At 46.8% G+C, this 26784-nt stretch overlaps 1 long non-coding RNA gene across 1 annotated transcript in view; it reads left to right on the top strand.

Annotated features, from left to right (window-relative positions):
• The first annotated feature begins 2214 nt into the window (after positions 1 to 2214).
• LOC132539381 (uncharacterized) overlaps positions 2215 to 26784 on the top strand; it is a 31462-nt gene continuing 6892 nt past the window's right edge. The window contains exons 1-4 of the long non-coding RNA XR_009550630.1: positions 2215 to 2486; positions 14671 to 15004; positions 18054 to 18316; positions 23836 to 23927. This is a non-coding gene — a long non-coding RNA (uncharacterized LOC132539381). The remainder of the gene's footprint in view (positions 2487 to 14670; positions 15005 to 18053; positions 18317 to 23835; positions 23928 to 26784) is intronic.

Here is a 26784-nt window from a genome sequence, read left to right as displayed (position 1 = left end):
GACAGAATCACCATTTCTTGCTGGCCGGGTGGGTGCACACAGATACAATTAAAGAACAATCGAATAACCCAGTTCAGCACAAACAAGATCCAAACAGAGCCTGCCCTACTCAGCGTGGGGACCTCCTGGGCTCTGCCAATAGAAGTAAACATGGAGGGCTGATCATCTCTGGCTTTAGACTGGTTTCCCAAAAAGGGAGCCTGTAAGTGCATTGGACCTTTCCCCACAGGCCTCTGGAGACTCAAGGTGCAGTTAAAAGTGTCTGTTAATGTTTAACTTCCCCATTGTTCTCCCAAGAGCTAGTCACAAACATCTGAAGCTCTGGGCAAATCATTGACTTCCTGGTGGGGCTGCTGGTCAGGGTGGGTGTGGGCTGTGAAATCTCTGAATGGGTGAGCGGGTAGACATGTGAACGATTGCAGGGAGGAGGTGTCCGTGTCTGATCTCATTCTTGCATCTAATATTTGTTTACACAGAAATACCATGACTGATGTGAAATCTATTACCCTTGTCTTTTTCTTTCTTTTCTTTCCTGTTATTTTCATCCTTTCTTTCTTTCTCCTTTCTTCCTTCTTAATTACATTTATTTATATTTTTTATTACTGCCACCAGAGTTATTGCTGGGGCTCGGTGCCAGCACTATGAATTCACCATACCCAGTGACCAATATTTTCTTGGTTTTATTATTATTATTGTTATTTTAAATTTAAAAAAATTTTTAAATCACCTTTATTTATTGGATAGAGACAGTAAGAAATCGAGAGGGTGAGGGGAAATAGAGAGGTAGAGAGACAGAAAGACACCTGCAGCCCTGCTTCACCGTTTGCAAAGCTTTCCCCCTGCAGGTGGGGACCAGGGGCTCAACCTGGGTCTTCGTGCGTTGTAACATGTGCACTCAGCCAGGTGCCCCACCACCTGGTCCTCTTTTCTTCTCATTTTTATTAGATAGGACAGAGAGGAGTTGAGAAAGGAAAGGGAAACAGAGAGGGAGAGGTAGACACCTGCAGACCTGCTTCACTGCTTATGAAGCAGACACCCTGCAAGTGGGGAGCAGGGACTCAAACCCTGTATGCTTGTACTTGGTGATATGTACACTTAGCCAGGTGCACCACTGCCCATCACCAGCACTTATTTATTTATAAGAAAGGCAGGGCAGAGAGAACCCCAGGATCATTCTGGCACATGAGCCGCTGAGGATAGGACTCAGGACCTCATGCTTGACTGGAGAATATAGCTGCATGTCTAAAAGTGCAAAATGATCAAGACAGGTCTCAGAACTGGGCCCCTGGGGAAGAGGGCTCGATCCTGGTCTTGCTAGTGATCATGGACGACTCCCTTTAATTTTCTGTGCCTCTGTTTCCCCTGTAGTGGAGACAGTCAGAATACTTGCCTCACCTTCTAGAGTGGTGGATGGACCTCTGTAAAACACTTCAAGAGTCTATACACACACTTACTGACTCTATGTGATTGAAAATGTGACGACTGAGGCCATGAAAAATGTGACGACTGAAGCCAAGGTGACAGGACAGTGGTAACTCATAGGATGTGCATGTGAGAGGCCCCAGGTTCTACCCCTGGTACCACCAATAGTCAGAGTTGCCCAGAGTCTGGTAAATAAGAAAGGGAGGGAGAAAGAAAGAAAGGAGGAGAGGAAAGAAAGAAGGAAGCAAGAAAGGAAGGAAGGAAGGAAGGAAGGAAGGAAGGAAGGAAGGAAGGAAGGAAAGAAAAGAGGAAAGGAGGGAGGAAGCAAGAAAGGAAGAAAGGAAGGAAGGGAGGGAGGGAGAGAGGAAGGGAGAGAGGAAAAAAGGAAAGGAGGGAGGATGCAAGGAAGGAAGGAAGGAGGGAAGGGAGGAAGGAAGGAAGGAAGGGAGGAAGGGAGGAAGAAAGAAGGAGGGAAGAAACCATTATGATTGCCTCAAAGCTCACTTCTTAATTCCCTGAGATAGTTCTGGTTTTTCACTGTATCTCCTGTTTTCCTGTGACCTAGTAACAGCCCAGTCTTCTGTCTCATTCTGTGGAGGATGATGGTGAGGAAGAAACAGGATTAGAGGTGTGTCTTGGCCTGTGTGTGCATCTCCCCATTTTCCTAAGTCTACCATTACTAAGCTGGTTTCATCATGTCCAACAGCAAGAATGCAGTTAAATAGCTGTTACTAAACGCATACCATGAACACACCTATTTAAATGGGGTGACCTGGAGTCAGGGAGATTGCACAGTGGGAGAACATAGGACTTGCATTGTGAAATCCTTGGTTCAATCCCTGGCACCACCCAGAGTCAGAGCTGGGTCCTCTGGTCTCTGCTACATAGAAATACAAAAGTAAATACATTAAAAAAATGAGAATGAGAGAGGGGACTTCTGGAGGCATGGCTATGCAGTCACAGTCTCACTTCCCTCTCCCTGATCAACTAATAAAAGGAATGGAAATCACCTGAAAACTCAACAAAATCCAATGAGGATGTCTTCAGAAACTCACTAAGCCAAGGTGAGTGCCGACAAGTGTGGCTAGTGGAGCCAGCTGGGGCACGTTACTCAGTGAGCACATGGCTGGTTGGTGGCAGGGAAATAGATCTGGGAGCTTAACCTATGAACTCGGGGGCAACAGGTACTGAACTGCCCACAAGGACCCACAAGTGTTTAAGGGAAAAAAATCTGACTGAAATTAAAGACCTCTGATCAGCTCAATCTCCTGCAGCTGGTTAAAAAAAACTAAATCCCAGCCAACTTCTGGCGGCATGACAAGGGGTTAGCAGCTGAGGCTTGTCTTTCAGGGACTGAGTTAAAGCAACAAGGGTTTTAAAAAATAAAAAATAAAAATGTTGGCTACCAGGTCATGGCAGCTCCAGAGTATTCTAGAAGGGAAGTGGGGGCTGGCCAGACAATTGGCCAGGGTCGAGGGGCCCCAAGCTGGACAGCAGGACAGAATGACAACAGGCAGGTGGACTGCTGGTCTATACTTAGGGTGAAGCATCTCAGCCACAAATCAACCAGTCGTCTCTTAAACCATGGCACCACACTCCTTAATCATTCTGGCTATTGTGGTGGCCGTTAAACATTGACAGTCTGGCAGGTTAATCAAGACATGCTCCTGCTCTGCCAGAGAGGGAGAAGGTGTGGGCGAGGAGATTGATTCCTGCTGCAGATGCCGAGGCACTCAGTGGACCTGAGTTCCCCGAGTGGGAGGTCAGCTGGCCTCCTTTGAAACCCTCCTCGGTTGACTGTGCACCTGTTGTTTCCTGGAGAAAATGAAGATACAGACTCGCCAATCTGGAGAATAGGAGAGGTCCGCCCCTCTTCCCATCTCTTGCCATTTCTAGAAACTTCTAGGAATTTTTAGAAAGTTTTGGGAATGTCTAGAAATTTCTGGGAACTTCTAGAGACTCCTGGGAACTTCTAGAAACTCCTGGGAACTTCTAGAATGTCTATAAATTCCTGGGAACTTTGTGGGGGAAACTCTAGGGACAGGGTGAAAGAACCTGTAAGGTGAAGGAAGTGTTGCTGGTTACACTCTGCTGGTCACCTAGGGTCACTTCTTAACCATCAGAGGAGAAACATCCATCTTCAAAGTGCCTTCTCTCTTTGACTTTATGGAAAGTTCTGGTAGTGCACAAGAGGAAGGTCCTTTCTCAATATACAGGTGTGACTTTTGTTTCTGAAGTAGAGAAGAAGGCAGAGAGGCCTGCGAGTCCCTGGAAATGTGTCCGTTCATCTGTGACATCTTCATTTTTATGCTCAGCGGTCTCTGGGCTACACGAAGTTTCTGAAAGATTTAAAGAAACCAGGATGGAGGGTGGGGGGGTGTTAATATGCTCACCAACCTTCTGGGCTCCTTCTCAGCACCCACAACCCGCCTGTCTCAGGGCATCAAGCCTCCCCCATCCTGAGCACTTACTAAGGATGTGGGTTCTACAGGATGGCAAGAAGTTGGTGGCACTTGTGCAGAGTGGGTGGGGTGGATGTGAGAGCCATGCCACTCTGTGGCCCTCCCTGCCCTCCGCTTCTTGGTCCCTGCACTTACCGCTTCACCGCCCTTCCTTTCATGAGACTCAGTGAGGCAGAGTCCCATGACCCCAGGCTTCTTGCCTCCCCTGAAAATAGCCAGAAGAGGAACCCACCTCCCTCCCTCCTGCCCTCCCACCTTCCCTCCAAGCTGGTCCCCAAGCCTTTTCATTCCCTGAAGTCTGGGAGGTGGTGTAGTGATTAAAATGCTGGACTCTCAAGCATGAGATTCCTAGTTCAGTCCTTGGCATCAAATGTACCTGGGTTATTCTCTGGTATTCTCTTGTTGTTGTTGCTGTTAGTAGTAGTAGCTGTAGTATTCCAGAGCACCGCTCAGCTCTGGTTAATTGAACCTGGGATCTCAAAACCTTAGGCATACTGTTTGTTTGTTTATTTATTTATTTTCCCCTTTTGTTGCCTTTGTTGTTGTAGCCTTGCTGTGGTTATTATTGTTGTTGTTGTTGATGTTGTTCGTTGTTGGATAGGACAGAGAGAAATCGAGAGAGGAGGGGAAGACAGAGAGGGGGATAGAAAGACAGACACACCTGCAGACCTGCTTCACCTCCTGTGAAGCTACTCCCCCGCAGGTGGGGAGGCGGGGCTCAAATTCGGGTCCTTGAGCTTTGCGCCACCTGCACTTAACCCGCTGTGCTACCACCCTACCCCCGACTCAGTATTATTTGAGGCCAGCAAACAGGTTCCAGAGTCACTCTGCTGGGAGCTGGGGGCTTGGAAAATTGCAGTGACTGCTCTTGGTGGCTTATGAAAATCACGGTGCTTGTTGCTGTTCCCTTGACTTTCCAACTCTCTCTCTCCCTCTCCCTCTCCCTCTCCCTCTCCCTCTCCCTCTCCCTCTCCCTCTCCCTCTCCCTCTCCCTCTCTCTCTCTCTCTCTCACACACACACACACACACACACACACACACACACACACACACACACACGGAATTTGGGGTATGGCCTCTTCACTGCACCAGCCTAGCTGAGCTGTGACTTTTGGCTCCCACAGGTTTTGGAGATTGTGGTTTTAGTTAGTTCAGAGGTGCAGGGCTCTATACATTTTTCAAAAAATGTTTATTTAAATAAATAATAAAATAAAACATTTCCACTTTTTATTATCTAAAATTTATTATCTTTCTTTACTTGGTGGATAGAGACAGCCAGATATCAAGAGGGAAGGGGGAGACAGAGGGAGAAAGAGTCACTTATAGAAAGACATCACTCATGAAGCTTCCCACCCCCCCCCCCGAAGTAGGGGATTCAGGGCTCGAACCCAGGTCCTTATTTATTGGGGATGAGGGCCTTGAAACCAGGTCCTGGTTCATGGGGACAGTTTGTTTTCATGTGTCAGGCCACCCAGACATGTGCACAGACACCTTCTTGCTGTGAAGGTGTGTGTGTGTGTGTGTGTGTGAGTGTGTGAGTGTGTGTGTGTGTTTTCCAAAGATGTATTCATTAATTTTCTTCAGAGGAAAAGACAGGGAGACTTAACCCTAGCACTACTCAGCTCTGGCACATGGAGGTGCTGGGGTGGACCCTGGGCCTCTGGGTCCTCAAGCATGCAAGTCTGATGTACTACAGCTGTGCTATCCTCTTAGTCCTGTGAAAGTACTTTTTTTTTTTTTTTGCCAGAGCACTGCTCAGCTCTGGTTTATGATGGTGTTCGGAGCCTCAGGCATGAGAGATTCTTTGCATAACCATTATGCTGTCTAACCCCCCCCAAGTACTTTTTTCATTGATTTAAAAGTGGTTTACAAACTATAAGATTTCAAGGTGGGAGAGATAGTATAATGGTTATGCAAAGGGACTCTCATGCCTAAGGCTCCATAGTCCCAGGTTCAGTCCCCCACACCACCATAAAGCAGAGCTGAACAGTACTCTGGTAAAAAAATAAAAATAAGATTAAAAGAGTATAAGTATAATTTCATACCTGTATATGTGTATGAGTACAAGTCACATAGCCACCCCCAAAATTCCTTTTTCCTCTCCTACCTCACTCCTTCTTCTTCTTCTTCTTCTAGCGTTTGCCCTTCTTCCGTAGCCAGTCAACAGGTCAGGTTGAAAGCTTTCAGGAGCTGCTTGTTGCTGGCTTTGAAAGTGACTGGGATCCATGTGGATTCAGTCAGCTAGGAAGGATTGTCAGTTTCCCCAATGAATGGGTACTCACGGGATGCACCACGAGAAGGTCGATCCAATGCATCCCTTCTAATAACCGCCATCATTTTCAAAGTCTAAGAGACAGTTTGGTTAACTAGTTTGCTTGTATTACAAGTGTGTTCGTTTTAATTGCCTACATTCCACATATCAGAGAGACACCATCCAGTTGCCATTCATTTCTTTACTTATTTCATGTAGTTTCAACTCCATCTCCATCCACTTGGTCCTAAGTGTTACAATGTCATCTTTCTTTTGATGGCTGTGTAGTATTCCACAGAATGCATGTCCTATAATTTCTTTGTCTAATCACCAAAGATGAAGCCAACATTGAAATCAGCAGACTGAGTGAAACAGGCATCCCTCACATCAAGCAAATGAGGTTCATCTCATCCTCATCCGCTGAAGGTTTTAAGATAAAAAAAAACCCTGGGAGTCTCCTACATGCTCCCCAGGAGAAGGGGCTTTGACTGCAACCTCTCCCTTCCCAAGTCTCCAGCCTGCTGGCCTACCCTGTAGCTTTCACACTTGCCAGCCCCCATAGGGGAAAAAAAAAAAAAGCAGCAAGATAGCTCACCCAATGGTGCGAGTCTGGGCCGAGTCCTTTCACCAACAGCTGCGATCAGACCACCAGTTACGCTATAATGTGGGCGTCTTCGTTCGTTGCAGAGGTCAGGGTTCTGTGCTGCTTTTCCCCCTCTTATTCCAAATTGAACTGTTGGTATGCTTCTAAAACCCCTTCTGTTTCATCAGTTTAATCCTGCCTGCTTAACACTGTATTCTATTTACATAACCACTGTTAACTAAGCACCGCCCTGCCTGCAGGGCATTGGTTTAATCCCCACTGGTTCATGATGTCTTTTTGCTCTGCCCCCCTCTCCTTGTCACACCCTGATTTTCACCAGTCTCTTTTCGCTCCACCCTCTCTACGTCACATCCTGTTTACACCTTACTTGGCGAGTATATATATAAGGACAGGACTGTGATTATAGTTAGTTCAGTTTAGATGGCTTAGATTGTGCTGCGTTCTACATGAATAAAGAGATACTATGTACAGCTCAGCCATGAGTCTCTGGTCGTCTGTCTCCCACCCGTGAAGCTAGTCCGGCATTGAATCTTCCAGGGAGCGAGCAGGCTGCTGCCTCGTGCCCATGCCAAGTGCCCTGAGAGACCATTTATCAGATTAGTTGCGCCATCTCTCATGGCATCTTGGCATCCATCCATCTGACTGGGGTCCAGAGCACAGCCCCAGCTCAGCCACCCTGGGCACCGCTACTTCCCATCTGTCCTTTCTCTGGCACTGTTTCCGTAAGACAGAGACCCTGCTGAGGGGTCTGGTCACATATTTCTCTGTCTGCTTTTCAGTCTGGGCTTTAGAACCTGTAGCTTCAGCTGTGTCCCCTGCAGCCTATGGGCATGTTGGTGTCACTTTGTCATGGCTGGAAATGCAGGATACTCAAGAGATTACTCAGAGAGATCAGAGAGTGCCATGTCTGATTGAAGGGTGAACTTCCTGAATTTGCACCAGCATAAGAGTGAGTGAGGGCCAGCAAAAGACCCTCCCCTTGGAGCCAGGGTTCCCCCTCAAACAGACTCAGACTCAGACTCTCTGCTTCCCAGACCCCCAAGGGTACCTGGCTCCTCACACAAGCACAGCACCGCCTGTGGTGGTTCTGGTGGTTGTCAGGCACGGAAACTTGTCGTTTGTATGCGTTTCTGGGGTGCCTCAGAAGATCCTGTGTCTGGACTCTAAGGGATTCCTGAGGGATTCTTGGCTCAGATCTCTGAGGGAAGACAGAAATACAAAGCACAGAGCCAGCCAGAGGCTTTGCTCAAGACTGCAGAGGGTGGTTGCAGGGTGTCTCATAGAAAGAGCAAAGTGTTGGTTCAAGCCCCCAGCTCCCCACCTGCAAGGGAGTCATTTCACAAGTGTAGAAGCAGGTCTGCAGGTGTCTATCTTTCTCTCCCTCCCTCTCTCTGTCTTCCTCTCCTCTCTCCATTTCTTTCTGTCCTATCCAACGACTACAACAATAAAACAACAAAAGGGAATAAATAAACATCAAAAGAATTTTTTTAAAAAAGAGCAAAGTGACAGACAAAAGCAAACCCTGAAACTTTGCTGCAGAATAGGGTTTGCAAAGGGCTGGGGGGTTGGTGGGCAGGAGGGCTGGGGAGCCTGGCATCACGGTGAAGGGTAGAAGTGGAAGCACTCCGAGTGAAGGCAGGTGACACTGCGCTCCTAAACATGTGCAATCTTACAACCAACATACACTCAGTGAAAGAAGGGAGGGAGGGAAGAAATAGAAAGGGTGTATGTGTGTGTGTGTGTGTGTGTGTGTGTGAGAGAGAGAGAGAGAGAGAGAGAGACGAAAGAGAGAAGGAAATAAGACGGAAGAAAAAAAGAAAAGAAAAGAAAGGGGGCAGGTGATGGCACACCTGCTTAAGTGCACACACTATAGTGTGAAAGGACCCAGGTTCTAGGCCCTGTCCCCACCTGCAGGGGGGAAGCTTCACAAGTGGTGGGTCAGGGCTGTAGATGTCTCTCTGTCTCTCTTCCTCTCTGTTACCCCCCCTTCCATCTCAATTTCTGGCTACCTGTATCCAATAAATCAAGATAATTTTTAAAAAGTAAAGAACAGAAAGAAGAAAGAAAGGAAGGGAGGAAAAGAAGAAAATAAAGGAGGGAAGAAAGAGAGAAGGGAGAAGTAGGACAGAAAAAGAGAAAGAAAAGAGAAAATCAGAAAAGAAAAATAAAGAGGAAGGAAGGAAGGAGAAAGAGAAGGAAAGAAGGGAAGGAGAAAAAACAAAGGAAGAGAGAGAGGAAGGACAAAAGAAAGGAAAAAAGAAAGGAAGGGCAGAAGAAATGAAAAAAGGAGCGAAAGAGGGAATCTAGAGGGAAAGAGAAAGAGACAGGGGACTGGGCGGTGGCACACCAGGTTAAGTGCACATAGTATAAAGCCTCAGGATCCCAGTTCCAGTCCCCCCCCCCTCCCCACCTGCAGGGAGGTGGATTCACAAGCAGTGAAGCAGGTCTGCAGGTGTCTCTCTTTCTCTCTCCCTCTCTGTCTTCCCCTCCTCTCTCAATTTCTCTCTGTCCTATAAAAAAGAAAAAAGAAAGAAAGAAAAAGAGAGAGAGAGCAGTGCCCCAGAAGCAGTGGATTCATAAGGCAGGCTAACCCTGGAGGAAAGAGAGAGAAAGAGAGAAGCACTTTGCTCCAGCTTGAGAGATACCGCATGGGCATGTCTTCACATTTCCGTGATTCCCTGGCAGAAGCAGACCTCCTGGTGCCATGTCTTCACATTTCCGTGATTCCCTGGCAGAAGCAGACCTCCTGGTGCCATGAGAAGGCAGCTCACCAAGTTCTCTGAAATCCCAGGTCTCCTTGCTGTGGTGTTTGAATCAGTTATCCACTGCCCCAGTGAATCATGGCCTGAGTACTTGCCTTTTTCCTTTGGTCCCAGAATCTTGATTTGTAAATCTGACTCAGTGACCAGCAGTGGGCAGTGAAAAATTTATTTGAACCCAAAAAGAAAGTCTGAGAAAACACGACTGGCAGATTGTGAGTCCACAAAGAGCTTGAGCTCACGCTGGACACTTGGCTGCATGTTTTGGGGCTCACAGGAGACCTCTTCAGCAAGAGGTGAGACTGGCTCTTCAGTGTGCTGTCTTGGGGGATTGAATTATTCTAGCGTGTGACCCAGAGGCAACCAGTCATGCTTAGAATGAATGTATCTTGACGCTTGGAAAAAAACAATTTTAGCTACTATTTGCACATGTGGATTTAAGTCCTTAAATTTGATGCAGATTCTTACATTTAAATATTTATTTATTATTCTGATAGGACTGAGAGAAACTGAGAGGAAAAGAGTAGATCGAGACAGACAGAGAGAGAGAGAGAGAGATCTGCAGCCCTCCTTCACTTGGAGCTCGTGAAGCTCCCTCCTACAGGTGGATACCTGGAATTTGAAACCAGGTCCTTGCACATAGTGAGGAGTGCTCTCTACTGACTACCACTACCTTCCCTGAATCTTTTTGTAATGACAATGTTTTATTATCATTTAATGATATCTTATTTTAAAAATATTGTCTTTATTCAGTAATGAGAAATGAGAGAGCGAGGAGGGGAGACAGAGAACTAGAGCATCGTTCTGGCACATGCAACACAGGGGATCAAACTTGGGACCTCACACTTGAGAGTCCAGAGCTGTATCCACTGTGTCATCTTCCCAGGCTGCCCAGATTTGATTCTTTCCTCTTTCTTTCTTTCTTTCTTTCTTTCTTTCTTTCTTTCTTTCTTCCTTTCTTCCTTCCTTCCTTCCTTTATTTATTTCTTTCTTTCCCTTTTTGTTGCCCTTGTTGTTTTATTGTTATAGTTTTTATTGTTGTTGTTATTGATGTCGTTGTTGTTAGGACAGAGAGAAATGGAGAGAGGCGGGGAAGACAGAGAGGGGGAGAGAAAGATAGACACCTACAGACCTGCTTCACCACCTGTGAAGCGACTCTCCTGCAGGTGGGGAGCTGGGGGCTCGAACCAGGATCCTTAGACCAGTCCTTGCTCTTTGCACCACCTGCACTTAACCCGCTGCACTACTGCCCAACTCCCCAGATTTGATTCTTAACTCTTCCTGGAGTCAGCCATGAAAATCCGCCTTCACTGGGATGTCAGGTGTTAAAGTCTGAGAGTATGAGGACTGTGTCCTAGTACTGACCTTGCAGTCAAAGTGGTGAAGTCATGGAGTGAATTCTTTATCTTGCAAATCAGGTTTTGCAGGAATCTCTACAGAGGTCAGGTCTCTCTGCCACTGGTGACTCCCCTCCTCTGGAGAAGAAGCTCAAGAGAAAGAATGTCAGCTATGTCTGGACATCTGTGGGGAATGCTTGCTCACCTCCCAGCCTGGGTCAGGAAGAGGCAGCCCTGGGGGAGCTTTGAAGGAGAAGATAAACATGATGGATGGAGCCCCTGATAGGAGCCTGGGACTAACTTCCACCAGCAGCTGGCTAGCCCTGGGGGGAGGGCTGGGGAGGCTCATGTTTCTCAGCTCCTGTTATTTTTAAAAATATATATATTTGAGCTATGTTATTTGCTTATTTATTTATTTTGGATAGAGACATAGAAATTGAGATGGAAGGGAGAGATACAGAGGGAGAGAGAGAGAGACACCTACAGACCTGCTTCATTGCTCCTGAAGCTTCCTTCTCCACAGGAGGAGCCCGGAGGCTTGAACCCCAGTCCTTGCACATGATAACATGCATCCCCTACCATATGCCTCAGCTTCTTTTCTGAGTCACTCCTGTGCCCCACCCGTCACTCTTTTCAGTTACTGCCTCACACCTCCCATTCACAGGTTCAGCGCCTGCGATTTGCAGAAAGGGGCATGTCAGGCACCTGCTAGTTTTCCAGTGGAAGGGACAGTGGGAGGTGAAGTCACTGCTCTGAGACAGCCCTGCCTCATGTGTGTTCAAAGTGTCCTCAGAATTCCAGAAAAACTCCAAAAATGGGAGCTAGGAAGCCGGGTGACAGTTGAAAAAGCAGGCAGGTGGGAGACATCAGTTGTGACTATTGGTGAGAATGGCAGACAGAAGATATTAAGAATCCTCCCCATCCCCACCTGCTGGGTCACCACCCCAGGCCCAGGGCAGTGGGACTCACTGGGGGCCCACCACTCAGCTGTCCCTGGGGGCCTTTCTGCGCTGCTTGGCTTCACATTCCCTGCATGCCTCTTCTCTGTGCCAGGCTCCCCACAGGTCCCCAGTCCCTTCGTGCATCTGACCTTTTAGTGGTCCACCTCCCAGGCTTCTTGGGGTTCTGTCTGCATCCCTTAAAATCTGAGTCTGGTGGGTGGGGAGCTTTGCGGCAAGCAGAGCACAGGACTTGCGTGTGTGAGGCCTTGAGGATTGATCCCCAGCACTGTAATTCACCAGAGTGGTGCTCTGCCCCCCTCTTTCTAATGAACAGATAAATAAGTCTCTTTTCAGAATCTGAATTCATTGCACACCTGCAGGGGGGTGCTTCATGAGCAGTGAATCAGTTCTGCAGGTGTCTCTCTGTTCCCCCCTCTCAATTTCTCTCTGTTCTATTAAATAAGTAAATATTTTTGAATTTTTTATATTTATTTTCCATTTTGTTGCCCTTGTTTTTTTATTATTGTTGTAGTTATTATTGTTGTTGTAATTGATATCGTTGTTGTTAGATATGACAGAGAGAAATGGAGAGAGGAGGGGAAGGCAGAGGGGAAGAGAAAGATAGACACCTGCAGATCTGCTTCACTGCTTGTGAAGCGACTCCTCTGCAGGTGGGGAGCCGGGGGCTCGAACTGGGATCCTTATACCAGTTCTTGTGCTTTGTGCCACGTGCGCTTAACAGGCTGTGCTACTGCCCGACTCCCGTAAATATTTTTTGAAAAAGAAAGAAATCTGAATTCAGGGATAGGGGATATAGCTCAGTCTGTTAGAGTATCAGGTTGCATGTCTGGGGCTCCAGAGGTCACAGGATCAATCCTTGGCACCAACATGTACCTCAGCAGAGACCTGTTCTGGTCTTTCTTTTTTCTTTTTCTTTTATTATTTTTAGTTGTCACCAGGTTTGGTTATTGCTAGGACTTGGTGCTAGCACTAAGAATCCACCACTCCTGGTGGGTATCCCTTTCTTCCTTTTCTTTTTCTTTTCTTTTCTTTTTTTTTTTTTGTTAGATAGGACAGAGAAAAATTGAGAGGGGAAGGGAAGGGAGAGAAGAAGAGAGAGACACCTGCAGACCTGTTTCACCACATGGTGTGAAGCTTGTCCCCTTGCAGGTGGGGAGAGGGAAATAATAAAAATTAGAAAGAAAGAAAGAGAGAAAGAGGGATAAAAATGGATGTGAATATGTAGTACTGGCACCAAGCCTCAGTGATAAATATACCTGGAGGCAAAAAAAAAATAATGTATAAATAAATAAATGACACTCATTCCTGTCACTCAGGAGGGTGACTGCTTTGTGTGTGTAGAGGGGCGAGCTTCCCACCCCTTTGCCAGCTGAAAGGGGTCTCTGATGAGACGCTGTGGTCACACATGAAGGTGTCTTGGGGGGACCTGCCCCTCCTGCTCTAAGCTTCCACCTGCGAGACCCCCTTCCCTCCGCACAGCAGCAGGACACACACATTGTGCCTTCAGGTCACTGGGCCTGATGTCCCCAGGGCCTTTCTCAGCTGGCGGAAGGCTGAGGTGGCAGCTGCAGAGCCCTTGTTTCTCTGGGCCCTGCATCAGCACAGCCATGCTCCCTGCTTCCTCTCCCTGCAACTCTGGCTGCATTTCCTTCTTTTGTGTGTTGAGTCCCCCATATCCGGACTGGCTTCTAAATTTCTCTTTGCCGCCCTGGCTGTTTAAACCCTCTGGGTGGGGACTGGACCAGCTCCCTCAGCAGAGCTCACTTCTCTTCTTTCCTGTGTGAAGCCCCGGCACCACGTGACATCACCAGGGGCAGCACTAGGGGAGCTCCAGGGACCATGAGCAGCGCTGTGGGGTCTCTCCTCTCACTTGGTCTCTCTCTCTCTCTTGCTACTAATTGTTCCCAAAACTGTTACCAGTGGCTCTGAAAACTCACTAACAGTCAGATCAGGTTCAAGAGGCAAAAAATATACAACAACAACAAAAAAAAGGGAAAGATTTCTTTATTTATTTTGGATAGGGACAGAGAAAACTTGAGAGGGAAAGGAGAGGTAGAGAGGAGGAGAGACAGAGAGACATCTGAAGACCAGATCACCACCTGCAAAGTTTGCTCCTGCAGGTAGGCACCAGGGGTATGAGTTTGGGTCTTTGTACATGGTAATGAGCTCTCACCTGGTGTACCACCACCCAGCCCTGAATTTATGTTTTAATGGTAGCACTAAAACCCTTGGTGGCGACTCAGAAATGTGCACTGCTTCATTCTATGCTGGTGAATACTAAAGATTGGCCAATGGAATACTACTCAGCTATTAAAAATGATGAATTAATCTTCTTCATCTCATCTTGGATTGAGTTTGAAGGAACTATGGTAATTGAGATTAGTCAGAAAGAAGGTTGAATATGGAATGGTCTCACTCATAGACAGAAGTTAAGAAATAAGAACAGAAGGTGGCTAGGTGGTGGCATACCTGGCTGAGTGTATATGTTACAGTGTGCAAGGACCCAGGTTTAAGACTTTGGTAAAGCGGGGCTGCAGGTGTCTGTCTGTCTGTCTTTCCTTCTCCATCACCTCCTTACTCTCGATCCTGCACTGTCTCTATCCAATACATAAATAAAGATAATACATACTAAAAAGAAAGAAAGAACAGAAAGGGGAAACACAAAGCAGAACTTGGACGCGGGCTGGTGTATTTCCCCAAAGCAAAGGGCTCTGGGAAGGAGGGAGGGGCTTTCAGGACCTGGAGCAAGATGGTAGAAGAGGACCAAGGCTGGGGGTGACAGTGTCTTGCTGAAAACTGAGAAATATCACACATGCACCAACTACTGTGTTTACTGTTGACTGTAAACCATTAATCCCCCCAATAAAAAAAAGGAAGGAAGAATTGACCACACTGGACCTCGGACGTGAATCATATGGGGGCTAGGGATGTCACCTCCCCCCTCTGTGGTCACAGATCCATGGAGAGCTCTGAGATTTGCCGTGTGTCCTCTGCTGCAGTCTGCTGTGGGCTGGAAGCCTCACCAAGAACATGAGTGTCACACGTTGTGTGTCTCCTGTATCATTCTCCTGCCACAAAGCCAGCGAGAGACAAGAAAGCCTTCCTAAGGAACAGAACACGCTCTATTAGCCGTGTCCACAGCCAGCAGGAATGTCCTTCAGCAGATAATGTGTTCTTATTGGGGGAAAAAAGTCCAAAAATCCACTTGTAAGTGAACTGTGCATTTCTTTTCTTTTCTTTTTTATTTTAATTTTAATTTTTTAAAATTTTTTATTTATAAAAAGGAAACATTGACAAAACCAGTACTGTGCATTTCAAACCAGCTCTGCTGAGGAGCCAAGCGCGCAATGAGCTCCCCCTGCAGCACTGAGGAGGCTGGCATCTGAACCAAGGAAGCCAGAGGGGAGGGAGGCCCCAGTGCTGTACTCTCTCTCTCTCTCTCTCTCTCTCTCTCTCTCTCCCCCTCTCTCCTCCCTTTCTTTTTAATTTTTTTTTTTTTTTGCCTTCAGGGTTATTGATGGAGCTCGGTGCCTGCACCACAAATCCAGTACTCCTGGAGGTTATTTTTTTCTCTTTTGTTGCCCTTGTTGTTTTATCATTGTTGTGGTTATTATTATTGTTATTACTGATGTTGTTGTTGTTAGATAGGACAGAGAGAAATGGAAAGAGGAGGGATAGACAGAGGGGGGAGAGAAAGTTAGACACTTGCAGACCTGCTTCACCGCCTGTTAAGTGACCCCTCTGCATGTGGGGAACTGGGGGCTTGAGCAGGGATCCTGACGCCGGTCCTTGTGCTTTGTGCCACATGCGCTTAGCCTGCTGCGCTACTGCCTGACTCCCTCTTTTTAAAAAAATTTATTGTTATTGTCTTTATTTATTAAGTAGAGATAGCCAGAAGTTGAGAGGGAAGGTGATAGAGAGGGAGAGAAATAGAGAGACACCTTTTGCCCTTCTTCAACACTTGCAAAGCTTTCCCCTTGCAAGTGGGGACCGGGGCTCTAACTCAGGTCCCTGCACACTGTAATATGTGCTCTCAGCCAGGTGCACCACCAACCAGCCCAGACAATCTCTCTCTCTCTCTCTCTCTCTCTCCCCCCCTCTCTCTCTTTGCAGAACCAGAGTCTTGTGCATGCATGATCTCACTGATACCACACTGCTTCTATTTACTCGAGAGAGCTGTCCATCACGGGAGAAAGAAGCAGAGAGACACAGAGAGAAGGAGAGGCGCTGCAGCACTGGAGCTTCCCCTGGTGCCATAGCGCTCTCCAGGTGGCACTGAGGCTTGAGCCTGTCTTACACCCTGTCTGCTGAGCTATCTCTCAGGCCTGTGATGAGCCACAGAAGGATAGCTGTGGTCACCGGGATGACCCAGATGTGTCATGCTGACTGTGCCACTGTTCTCATCAGAATCAGGCCTCCCACCTCTAAACTACCAGGTGTGCTTAGGGTGCTAGGTAGTGCCCTCACTGGGTCTTTTCCTGCCCTGGCATCTCAGATGGTCCCTGGGGTCTCAGCTGATGTCTCTGCCTGCCTGCCAGCTTGAGAGGATTTGGTTCTCCTTGGTCTTGGTGACCTCCCTCCCACCTGCTGCTATGTGCCTGCAGGGGCAAGGGGTGGAGGGCAGGAAGCAGCCATTCCCACGGCCTCTGAGCACATGCTGAAAACCCCTCTGATGGTGCCACAAGAGGGAATGCGGGGTCTCTCCCCTTCACCTCAGTGTGGCCATGGAAGCTGCTTCCTGTCTCCCAGGAGCTGGGTTTGCCTCCCCCCAAAGTAGGATCTCGGGCAAACAGAGCATTGCCAGTGCCCTGCCCTCCCGCCCCCCTCCCTGGGCTTGATTTCCTTTATCTCGTACACTTCCAGAGAAATGAGAAGAAGCACTGAGAATGTGGTGCGGTTGTTACAATGCTCAAGGATCTGGGTTTGAGTCCCTACCTGAAGGGGGAAAGCTTTTTGAGTGGTGAAGCAGTGCTGCAGGTGTCTACCTCCCCGTCTCCTCTCAATTTCTGTCTGTCTCTATCCAGCAAATAAAGATAACTAAAGAGAGAAGGAGAGAGAGAGAGAGAGAGAGAGAATGTGAAGGGTAGACAGAGAGAGAGAAAGAGAGACACTGAAGCACTACTCCACTAGCTGTGGACTGCTCCCTGGTGCTGCCTAGGGCATGCACTCCACTTGCTGAGCCATTATGAGCCCTGGCTCTTCACCTTTTAAGAATCTCATGGGAGAGCTTATCTAAAGGGTGTGTGTGTGTGTGTGTGTGTGTGTGTGTGTGTGTGTGTGTGTGTGTGTGTGTGTTCAAGCTAGTGGAAGCTCAGTAGCTGTATGTACTAGGTGATTCTCTAGCCAGAGATGTTAAATCTCTTGTGCACAGTTGGGAGGAGCAGCTGCAGGAGGGAGAGAAGACAGAGCATACCCAACACCCCCAGCATGCTACAAATGGCTCACACTCTCAGCAGAGGACCCAGACCTCACGTCACCCAGCTTCTGACTCCCTGGCACTGGTTAAGTCATGTGAAGATAGGGCAGACCTTTGACCCCTGTTCCTGGTGCATCTGGGACGTACCTACTCCATAAAAGAAGCTGCCCCATTGTCAAGGTGCCAGCATAGGGCCCAAGTCTCCACCACTATACTGTGCCCTGTCCCCACCCCTCTGCTTCTCAGTTCCAAGGCACAGGCTACACCCAGGTTCTAGCCCAGTGCCACCAAGGGGCTGTGACCTTCATCCTGGCAGTCTGCACACATCACGCTGCTAAGGTGAAGTTGAAACACCTGCTCCCACTAGAAACAAATTCCCTCCCACCCACCCTTCCCTCTGGCAGGGGCCTGGGCAGGGAACATGATCAGGAGGTAGAAAGAGAACTTCTGTGATACCATGCAGTGCTGGTTAACCACGTGTGTTTTACTAAACTGGAAATTATCAGGTACTTGCTTTCCTCCTAGATTTTGGCTCCTATAAGTAATGATGTGCTTTGCTCCTTGATGTTTTCATGATATCAATATAGAAAACAAGAGTGTTCAGTAGGGAGTGGTGAGTGATCTCTTCAATAAAGTGTTGGGGACCTGAATAGTCACATGAAAAATAACCAGCCTGGGCCTCTCTCTTACACCAGGCATAGACATGAACTAAAAAAATGGTTTCTAGCAAAACCTGGAAGCAGAAATCCCAGAAAAGCAAACTGCAAGTGAGCTTCTCAACATCAGTCTTGGGTGTGATCTTTTTTTTCTTTCTTTCTTTTTTTTTTTGTAATTTGACAGCAAAAAGCCAAAACAACCAAAGAGAAGTCAACCTGTAGACCACATCAAAAAAGGAGGTGTACTTTCCAGAAAACCTTTAGCAAAAGGAAGAGGCAGCCTTGCTTCTGGAGTTCTTGAGGTCCAGCTCATGGCTCACGGGTGATGCCACATGAAGGCTTGACAGTCCTAAGAGATGAGGCCTCAAGTATTCTTACTTCTCATGGAAATAGAAAACAAACAGGCGATGATGTGAGCTGAGGCTGTGTCATGGTGCCCCTGGCTGAGTGAATACACATATTGCAGTGCGCAAGGGCCCACGTTCAAGCCACTGGCCCCCACCTGCGGGGGAAAGCTTCACAAGCAGTGAAGCAGTGCTGCAGGTGTCTCTCTGTCTCTTTCTCTCTCTCTCTTTTTAAAAATTATTTTATTTATTTATTTTTCCTTTTGTTGCCCTTGTTTTTTTTTATTGTTGATGTAGTTATTGATGTTGTCGTTGTTAGATAGGACAGAGAGAAATGGAGAGAGGAGGGGAAGACAGAGAGGGGGAGAGAAAGATAGACACCTGCAGACCTGCTTCAATGCCTGTGAAGTGACTCCCCTGCAGGTGGGGAGGTGTCTCTCTGTCTCTTTATCTTCTCTTTCTCTCTGTCTCTGTCCAAAATACTGAGGCACTGTAGCCTCATCCACCATGATGCATCCTGACCTTCCTGGGCAGAGCACCTCACCAATATGTCCCAAAGTCTCACCTCTCCGGAGCTCTTCCTCACTAGGGAAAGGTAGAGACAGGCTGGGGGTGTGGATCCACCTGCTAATGTCCATGTTCCATGGAGAAGCAATTACAGAAACCAGAACTTTTGCCTTCTGCTTCCCCCTGCCCCACCAAATTCTGGCCCATTCTTCCAGAGAGGTAAATGATAGGGGAGGATGACCAGAGGGCTCTGAACCCCATTCCATCAGGACCTGAAGCATTTGTCACCAGGAATCTTGTTATTTTGTTTGTTTGTTTTTTTCCCCTTTTGTTGCTCTTTTTTTATTGTAGCTGTAGTCACTATTGTTGTTGTTGTTGATGTCATCGTTGTTGGATAGGACAGAGAGAAATGGAGAGAGATGGGGAAGACAGAGAAGGGAAGAAAAAGATAGATACCTGCAGACCTGCTTCACCACCTGTAAGTGACTCCCCTCCAGGTGGGGAGCTGGGGGCGCAAACCGGGATCCTTACATGTTCCTTGCGGTCCTTGTGATTCACACCAAGTGTGCTTAACCCACTGCGCTACCACCTGACACCCAGAACCTTGTTTTTATACCATCACTGAAAGGGAAGCAAATCTGGGAAACACCAGAGGAAGCCAGGCACTGCTTCTGTTATCTGAAAAGGAAGGCCACTTGGAAGTTGTGATAGGTATAGGTGTGACTTAGAAAGGAAGAGAAGCAGGACCATAGGGGGGAAAAAAAGACAGGTATCGACATAGACATAGATTTATAGTTATAGATATAAAGTCAGCCCATATCTGTGACCTTGGGAGAACTACTGCAGTTTCCAATAGAGGGAATAGGGCCACAAACTCTGGTGGTGGGAACCATATGGAATTATGCCTCTATTATCTAAAAATTTTATAAATCAATATTAAATAACTAATAAATAAAGAAAAATGAAACTGAAAAAGAATCAAGTCTAACAGAATTGGGGGGAAACTATGTAAGCTGACAATATGTGTTAGTTTTTGTTTTAAAATTTTATTTTATTCCCTTCATATGAAACAGAGTGTGTTTTAGGTAAGAGAGGAACGAAGGAAGAGGATTCAGAGATCAAGCCAACAGCCAAAGCCATGCAAGTCCTGTGCTCTACTGGCTGAGCAGCTTCCCTCGGCCTGAGCAGCTGTGAAAATTTCCTGACTGAGGCAGCCATTTCACCGTGAGTAGGGTTGTTGTACACTTTTAGTTTGAACATTTTTTAAAAGTTTTATTAATTTTATTTTTTGTATTTATTTATTTATTTATTGGATAGAGACAGCCAGAAATCAAGAGAGAAGGGGGTGATAGAGAGGGAGAGAGACAGAGAGAGAGACACATGCAGCCCTGCTTCACCACTCCCAAAGCTTTCCCCCTGCAGGTGGGGGCTGGGGGCTCAACCCTGGGTCCTTGTGCATTGTAACATGTGCGCTTAACCAGGTGCGCCACCACCTGGACCCTGGTCTGAACATTTTTATTAGTTGTTTTTTTAAATATTTATTTATTTATCTATTTATTATTGGATAGAGAGACAGAGAGAAATTGAGAGGGGTGGGGGAGATAGAGAGGGAAAAAGAAAAAAAGACACCTCCAGCCCTGCTTCACCATTCGTGAAGCTCTCCCCCTGCAGGTGGGGACCGGGGGCTTGAACCTGGGTCCTTGTGCACTATAATGTGTGCCCTTAACCAGATGTGCCACCACCTGGCCCCTGAACATTTTTATTTGTTAGGTACATCTAAAGAGAGCTGGGGGTTAGGACTACAGGCTGCCTGTGCCCCCCCTTCCCTACTGACTCATGCAGATGCATTTTTTCTTTTATCATTTTATTGGGGAGTTAATGGTTCACAATACCGTTGGTGACACATGGGTACACTTTTTCATCTCCCTGTGATAAGTGTCTACAAAACACTTTCACCGTTAAACTAGGTCCTTTTCCACTATCATGCACCAGGACCCCAAGCCCCGCCCCCCAAGTCCCTCCTTGCTCAAAGTGCCACCCAAGAATCCAGTGGGAAATGCCATTGTTTAAAATTAAAACACTCTATAATAGAGCTTAAACCTATCTTTTATTTCTTCTCTCTTTTTCTTTTCTTTTTTCTTTTAGCAGAACACATACTTAGCTCTGTTTTGTGGTGATATGGGGGGACTGAACCTGGCCCTTTGGAGGCTCAGGTATGAGAGTCTCTTTGCAGAAGCATTATACTGTCTCTCCCCCGATACAAAACTGCATGTGCTCTATCACCTAACTTTTTTTTTTTTTTTCATTTCAGCTATCACTTGGGCAGTGATGATCTTACTCTTTGAGATAGTATTTTTGGTATGATTTTAGGTGGTAATTTCTTGGGACATAAGAAAACGATACCAATATACAAACACATGTCCATATATAAATTGTGTCTATCACAGTCCTGCTATTCTTATTAGTTCTATCGGGTTGTTTTTTTTTCATGACATCATAAATGTGACAAATGATAATTCCAACTTCTCTCCAGTAATTATATCTTACATATCAAATTGAAGAGAGCTTTCAAAAGAATGTTTATTAATAGTAACCCTGCTTAGATAGAAAAAAAAAAGCCCCAAAAGTAATAGGAGAGAAAATGATGAATTCACGTCCATTCTCAGGCCAGAGGAGCCTCAGCAGTCATTCAGAGTGATGTTGGGAAGCACAATCTGTCACATTGGGAAGTCAGCCATTTTTTAAAATGAAACCAGTCCTAAAATGTCCTCAGATGCTTGCGCCATGACTTACAAAGGCAAAAGGAAAGCAAGATGTGATGACTGAAGAAGGGATTGATTTAGGACTTTAGGTCAGTCTATGAAAGAATCAAACTGAGGACTCAATCCCACAAGGGACTTGAACCCAGTGACAGGCCAGTTGGAGATGCAGAGATTGGGTCCTGGCATGGGGAGGTGACAGTTATTATCTGAGGAACTCTACAACACAGCACCATTAAATGGCATGGCCATGACTCACTGTGAGCCCTGAGTGAAGGCAAAGGCATTTTGCTTGACTCTATTCCTCACTCCCATGAGCCTCTGCTTCTGGGACCTGGGTTCCGGCTTCCTCAACCGGCTGTTGCTTGTGTATCCCTGATGGCTGATGAAGGTCCTGTCTCAGGTCTTTGTGTTCACAAAGTCAGGAGGTTTGGGGTGCAGCTTCTTCCCAGAACCAGACCTGCCTACCTCTGACTGTTGGCTCTCATGGATGCCCAGGAAAGAGGGCCAATTGGGACTGTTTGCTTAGACAACCTACCATATCTCTAGCACACAGAAATCACGGGGTCCCAATGGAGTCTTGACCTGGATTTGTCAATGTGAGGGACTTCTCTGATGTCTCAAAGTCTTAGCTACTCTGAGAGAAAAACGGAAAGCAGAGAGCTGGAAAGGTGTTCTGATGGGTTCTTCTTCTTCTTTTTTTAATTGATCTTTATTTTATTTTAATGAGAGAGAGAGAGAGAGAGAGAGAGAGAGAGAGGTAGAGACTGAAAAGACCACAGCCCTGCTCAGCTCTGATTTACAGTGGTGTTGGGGATTGAACCTGGAACCTCAGAGCCTCAGGCATTAAAGTCTTTTGCAGAATCATTATGCTGTCTCCCAAGCCCTTGAAGACACCTCATGGGACCTGTGTAAACGGCAAGGTCTTAGCTTAGCCATTGACACCCCGAGCCAGGGACACTGAGTATGGATAAGGTGACAGCCTCAGATCCTGTCATGTCTCAGCAAAGCTGCATCTCAGCAGAAAAGACCAGACTCACATATGCAGCTGGACTAGGGGAATTCAACTTTTGGTCTTTGACTTTTAATCTTTGCCTTTTGATCCTCCCAGGCTGGGGCTGGAGAGATAGCTGACCGTGCAAAAGACTCAGGTTTAATCCCCTGAACCACAATGAGAGCATGAGGAGCTTGAGAAAGCCCAGAGGCTTTGGTGTCCACTTCTCACCACCCCCACCCCCCATCGCTGTCTTTCTGAATGAAATGGTCAGTCTGAAAGTGGTAAAATCATCAGTTCTAGAAAGAAAGAAAGGAAGGAAGAAGGAAAAAAAGAAAGAAAAAAGAAAGAAAGGAAGAAAGAAAGAAAGTTAGTTCTCCATAAGGGTGATTTCTCACATTCAAAGTTGTCAAGGGCTCTTGCTGGAGAACACTGACCTCCATCAAATGGAATGTTGTGAGGGGAGGCGATAGCTCACAGCTCCAGAGAAGGTTCTGGAAGGGAGTGCATGGAGATGGGGTCCTTACACACCACAGACTATGGCTCAGCTATAAGAAGATGACATGGTGCCATGTGCAGTGAGCTGGAAGGAAGCCACTGGGGTTATGGGACGATTTCTCTTAAATATGCAAAATAAGGAAAGACAATTCAATGAAGGGTTAAAACAAAATGAAAATAAGCCAGAGGACATTGGTTCAGCAGAGGGGAAGAAGATGAAAGAGGGGAGGAAAAGTGGATGAAAGAGAGGGTGGTGTTAATTTATCATAGCTTAAATAATAATAAAAAGGAATAAAGTTTATGCAAAAGTTTTTTGTTTTTTTTTTTAACCAGAGCACTGCTCAGCTCTGGCTTAAGGTGGTGTGGGGGATTGAACCTGGGACTTCAAAGCCTCAGGCATGAGAGCATAACCATTATGCTATCTACCCCCACCCAAAAGTTGTTTTTTTTTTTTAAGATATAGACACCACAGCGCCAGAGCTTCCTTCAATGCAACGGGGGCTGGGCCTGAACCTGGGTCACACACATGGCAAAGCAGATTCTCTATTTATTCTGGAAAGAAACAGAGAGACTGAAAGGGAAAGGGGAAAGAAAGAGAGACACCTGCAGTTCTGTCTCATCACCTGTGAAGACCGCCCCACACACACACACACACAGAGGTGGGGAGCTGGAGATTGCACATTGGGCTATGCTCACTCAACGGTTGTGCCACCACTCAGCCCCGAGTGGTCGGGTTTTTTTTTAATTGACCAATTAGTTAGGAAAGAAAGATTGAAAGAAGAAGGGGAGACAGAGAGAGAGAGAGAGAGAGAGAGAGAGAGACCTGCAGCCCTGCATTACCACTAAGAAGCTTCCCCCCTGCAGGTGGAGACCAAGAGCTTGAACCCAGATCCTTGAGCACTGTGACATCTGCACACTGGGAGATGTCCCACTGCCTGGCCCCACTTGAGGTATTTGTTTGTTTGTTTGTTTGTTTGTTTGTTTGTTTAGGGGGAGCACTGGCTGGGGTTAGGAGCATGTTCCCCCTAAAGCTCCCTGGAGAACCGGCAGCCTGGTGAGAATCTCGCCACTTCCCTTTGATGCCACCAATCAATTCATACTTCCTGTAAGTGAGGGCCATACACATCTATGAAGGAAATTTCCACTGGGTGCCCCTGGAAGGGAGTTATTACAGGATGAGAGAGAGAGGGAGAGTGCACTAGCTCACTGGGTAGGCTGTGTACCTTGCCAGGCCTGAGATCCAGACACTAACCCTGGCACCATGAACAAGTGCCACATCACCAGGGGAAGTTCCAGTACTGTGAGCTCTCTCTCTCTCTCTCCTGCCACCAGGGTTATCACTGGGGCTTGGTGCCAACACTTCAAACCTACCACTCCCAGTGGCCATTATTTATTTATTTATTTTTATTTGCTAGGGCAGAGAGAAGTTAAAAGAGTAGGGAAGATATTTCTGGAGGGAAGGAGGGAGAGAGAGAGAGAGACCTGCAGACCTGTTTCACTGCTCTCAAAGTGCCCCCCACCCTTACAGGTGGGAATGGGGGCTCAAACCCAGGTCCGTGTGTGTGTGTGTGTGTGTGTGTGTGTGAGTGTGTGTGTGTGTGTGTGTTTGTGTGTGTGTGTGTTTGTGTGTGTGTGTGTTTGTGTGTGTGTGTGTTTGTGTGTGTGTTTGTGTGTGTGTTTGTGTGTGTGTGTTTGTGTGTGTGTTTGTGTGTGTGTGTGTTTGTGTGTGTGTGTGTGTTTGTGTGTGTGTGTGTTTGTGTGTGTGTGTGTTTGTGTGTGTGTGTGTGTGTGTGTCACTGCCCGGCCTCTCCATCTCATTTTCTGAATAAAAAAAGTTAACCTGGGGTGGGGGTTTCCATTTACTAAGCGCAATGAACCAGGTTCAAACCCCTGGTCTCCACCTGCAGGGGATCCACTTTATGAGTGGCTTGAAGGTGCCTGTGTCTCTCCCACTCTATCTCCCCCTCTGCTGTCAGTTTCTGTCCTACCTAATAAAAATTAGAAAGAAAAAAAAAAACCTGGCAGGTCAAAAAAAAACTTTTTTATTTTGATTTTGAAGTTGCCCCAGAGAGAACAACTTCTTCCACCTGGAAGATTCTGAGCTGCACAACAGCCTATTTGTTCCCTTGTCTGTTTTTCTGCAGTTTGGCTCTTCCACCTGGAAGCCCTCTTCATACATACACACACAGACACACACACACAGACACACACACACACACACACACACACACACACAGACACACACACAGACACACACACACACAGACACACACACACACAGACACACAAACAGACACACACACACACACAGACACACACACACAGACACACACACACACAGACACACACACAGACACACACACAGACACACACACACACAGACACACACACACAGATACACACACAGATACACACACAGACACACACAGACACACACACAGAGACACATACAGACACACACACAGAGACACACACACAGAGACACATACAGACACACACACACAGACACACACACACACATACACAGACACACACACACAGATACACACACAGATACACACACAGAGACACACAGACACACACAGACACACACAGACACACACACAGACACACACAGACACACACACAGACACACAGACACAGACACATACAGACACACACACACAGACACACACACAGACACAGACACACAGACACACACAGACACACACACAGACACATACAGACACACACACACAGACACACACACACAGACACACACACATACACACCTCTCAGGGATGAAGAGCCCAGAGTAGTCTTCTGGCTTCTGTGAAGTTCACGTGTTTGCTACACTTCCCAGATGTGCCAGTTTGGCATGTAGCAGTCAAGACACTGTTGGTTCACTTTTACTGACCTCTCTGTTTTTTGTTTAGTTTTTTTCCCCCTATTATGTTTTAAATGAGAGAGATACAGAGAGGAAGTTACACAGAGAGAGCTAACAGAGCCCTCCTCAGCTCTGGTTTATGGTGGTGCTGGAGATTGAACCTGGGACCACAGAGCCTCAGGAATGAAAGTCTTTTTGCAGAACCATTATGCTGTGTCCCCAGCCCCCTGGCATCTCTAAATGGCAGGGCAAACCCTGAGAACCCTGAGAACTGAGCATCCTGGGGGTCCCCCTCCTCCTGCTGAACCCAACTCTCCTCCATTCTGAGCTCAAGGTGGCACAGAGACTGTGCTTGGTTCCTGTCTACATGCTAATCTGTCTTATGTCAGTGGACTGTTTAAGCCAGCCCCAGGGCTTCCAAGGGGAGAAGGAAGCCCCAATCTCTCTCTCTCTCTCTCTCTCTCTCTCTCTCTCTCTCTCATTCTCTCTCTCTCTCTTTCTCTCTCTCTCTACTAGAATTGAGAGTAGAAGCCCAAAATAGCAAGACCATTTTTTTTTTCTGCTAAGTAGCTGGATTATTCCATCATGCACAAAAATAGAGAAAAGGGCTGGCTATGAATAATTCCAAACTACTGAACTATTTAAAAAGAAGTTGGCTGGATGATAGATGAGAGAGAGAGAGAGAGAGAGAGAGAGAGAGAGAGAGAGAGAGAGAAGAGTGCTATAACTGCTATAAATGTGCAGGAAATGCATCATCAGCCTTGGGAGATAAAGCAACTCTTGTGGCTTTTAGCTTTCCTTTCCTCTGTAGCCTGAAAATTGTTTGGGCATAGAGGAAAAAAAAAAAAAAAGATGGGGCAGTCTTCTGGATCTTTCAGAAGCTGGACAAGTCATCAAACCAGTGTGAGACGGATGGAGCAGGGACACGGTAAAGGCAAGTCAGATTA

This window comes from Erinaceus europaeus, chromosome 7 (genome assembly GCF_950295315.1).
Source record: "Erinaceus europaeus chromosome 7, mEriEur2.1, whole genome shotgun sequence".
NCBI classification, from domain to species: Eukaryota; Metazoa; Chordata; class Mammalia; order Eulipotyphla; family Erinaceidae; genus Erinaceus; species Erinaceus europaeus.
Note: the sequence above shows the minus strand (reverse complement) of the source record. Positions and strands in the feature narration are given on the sequence as shown.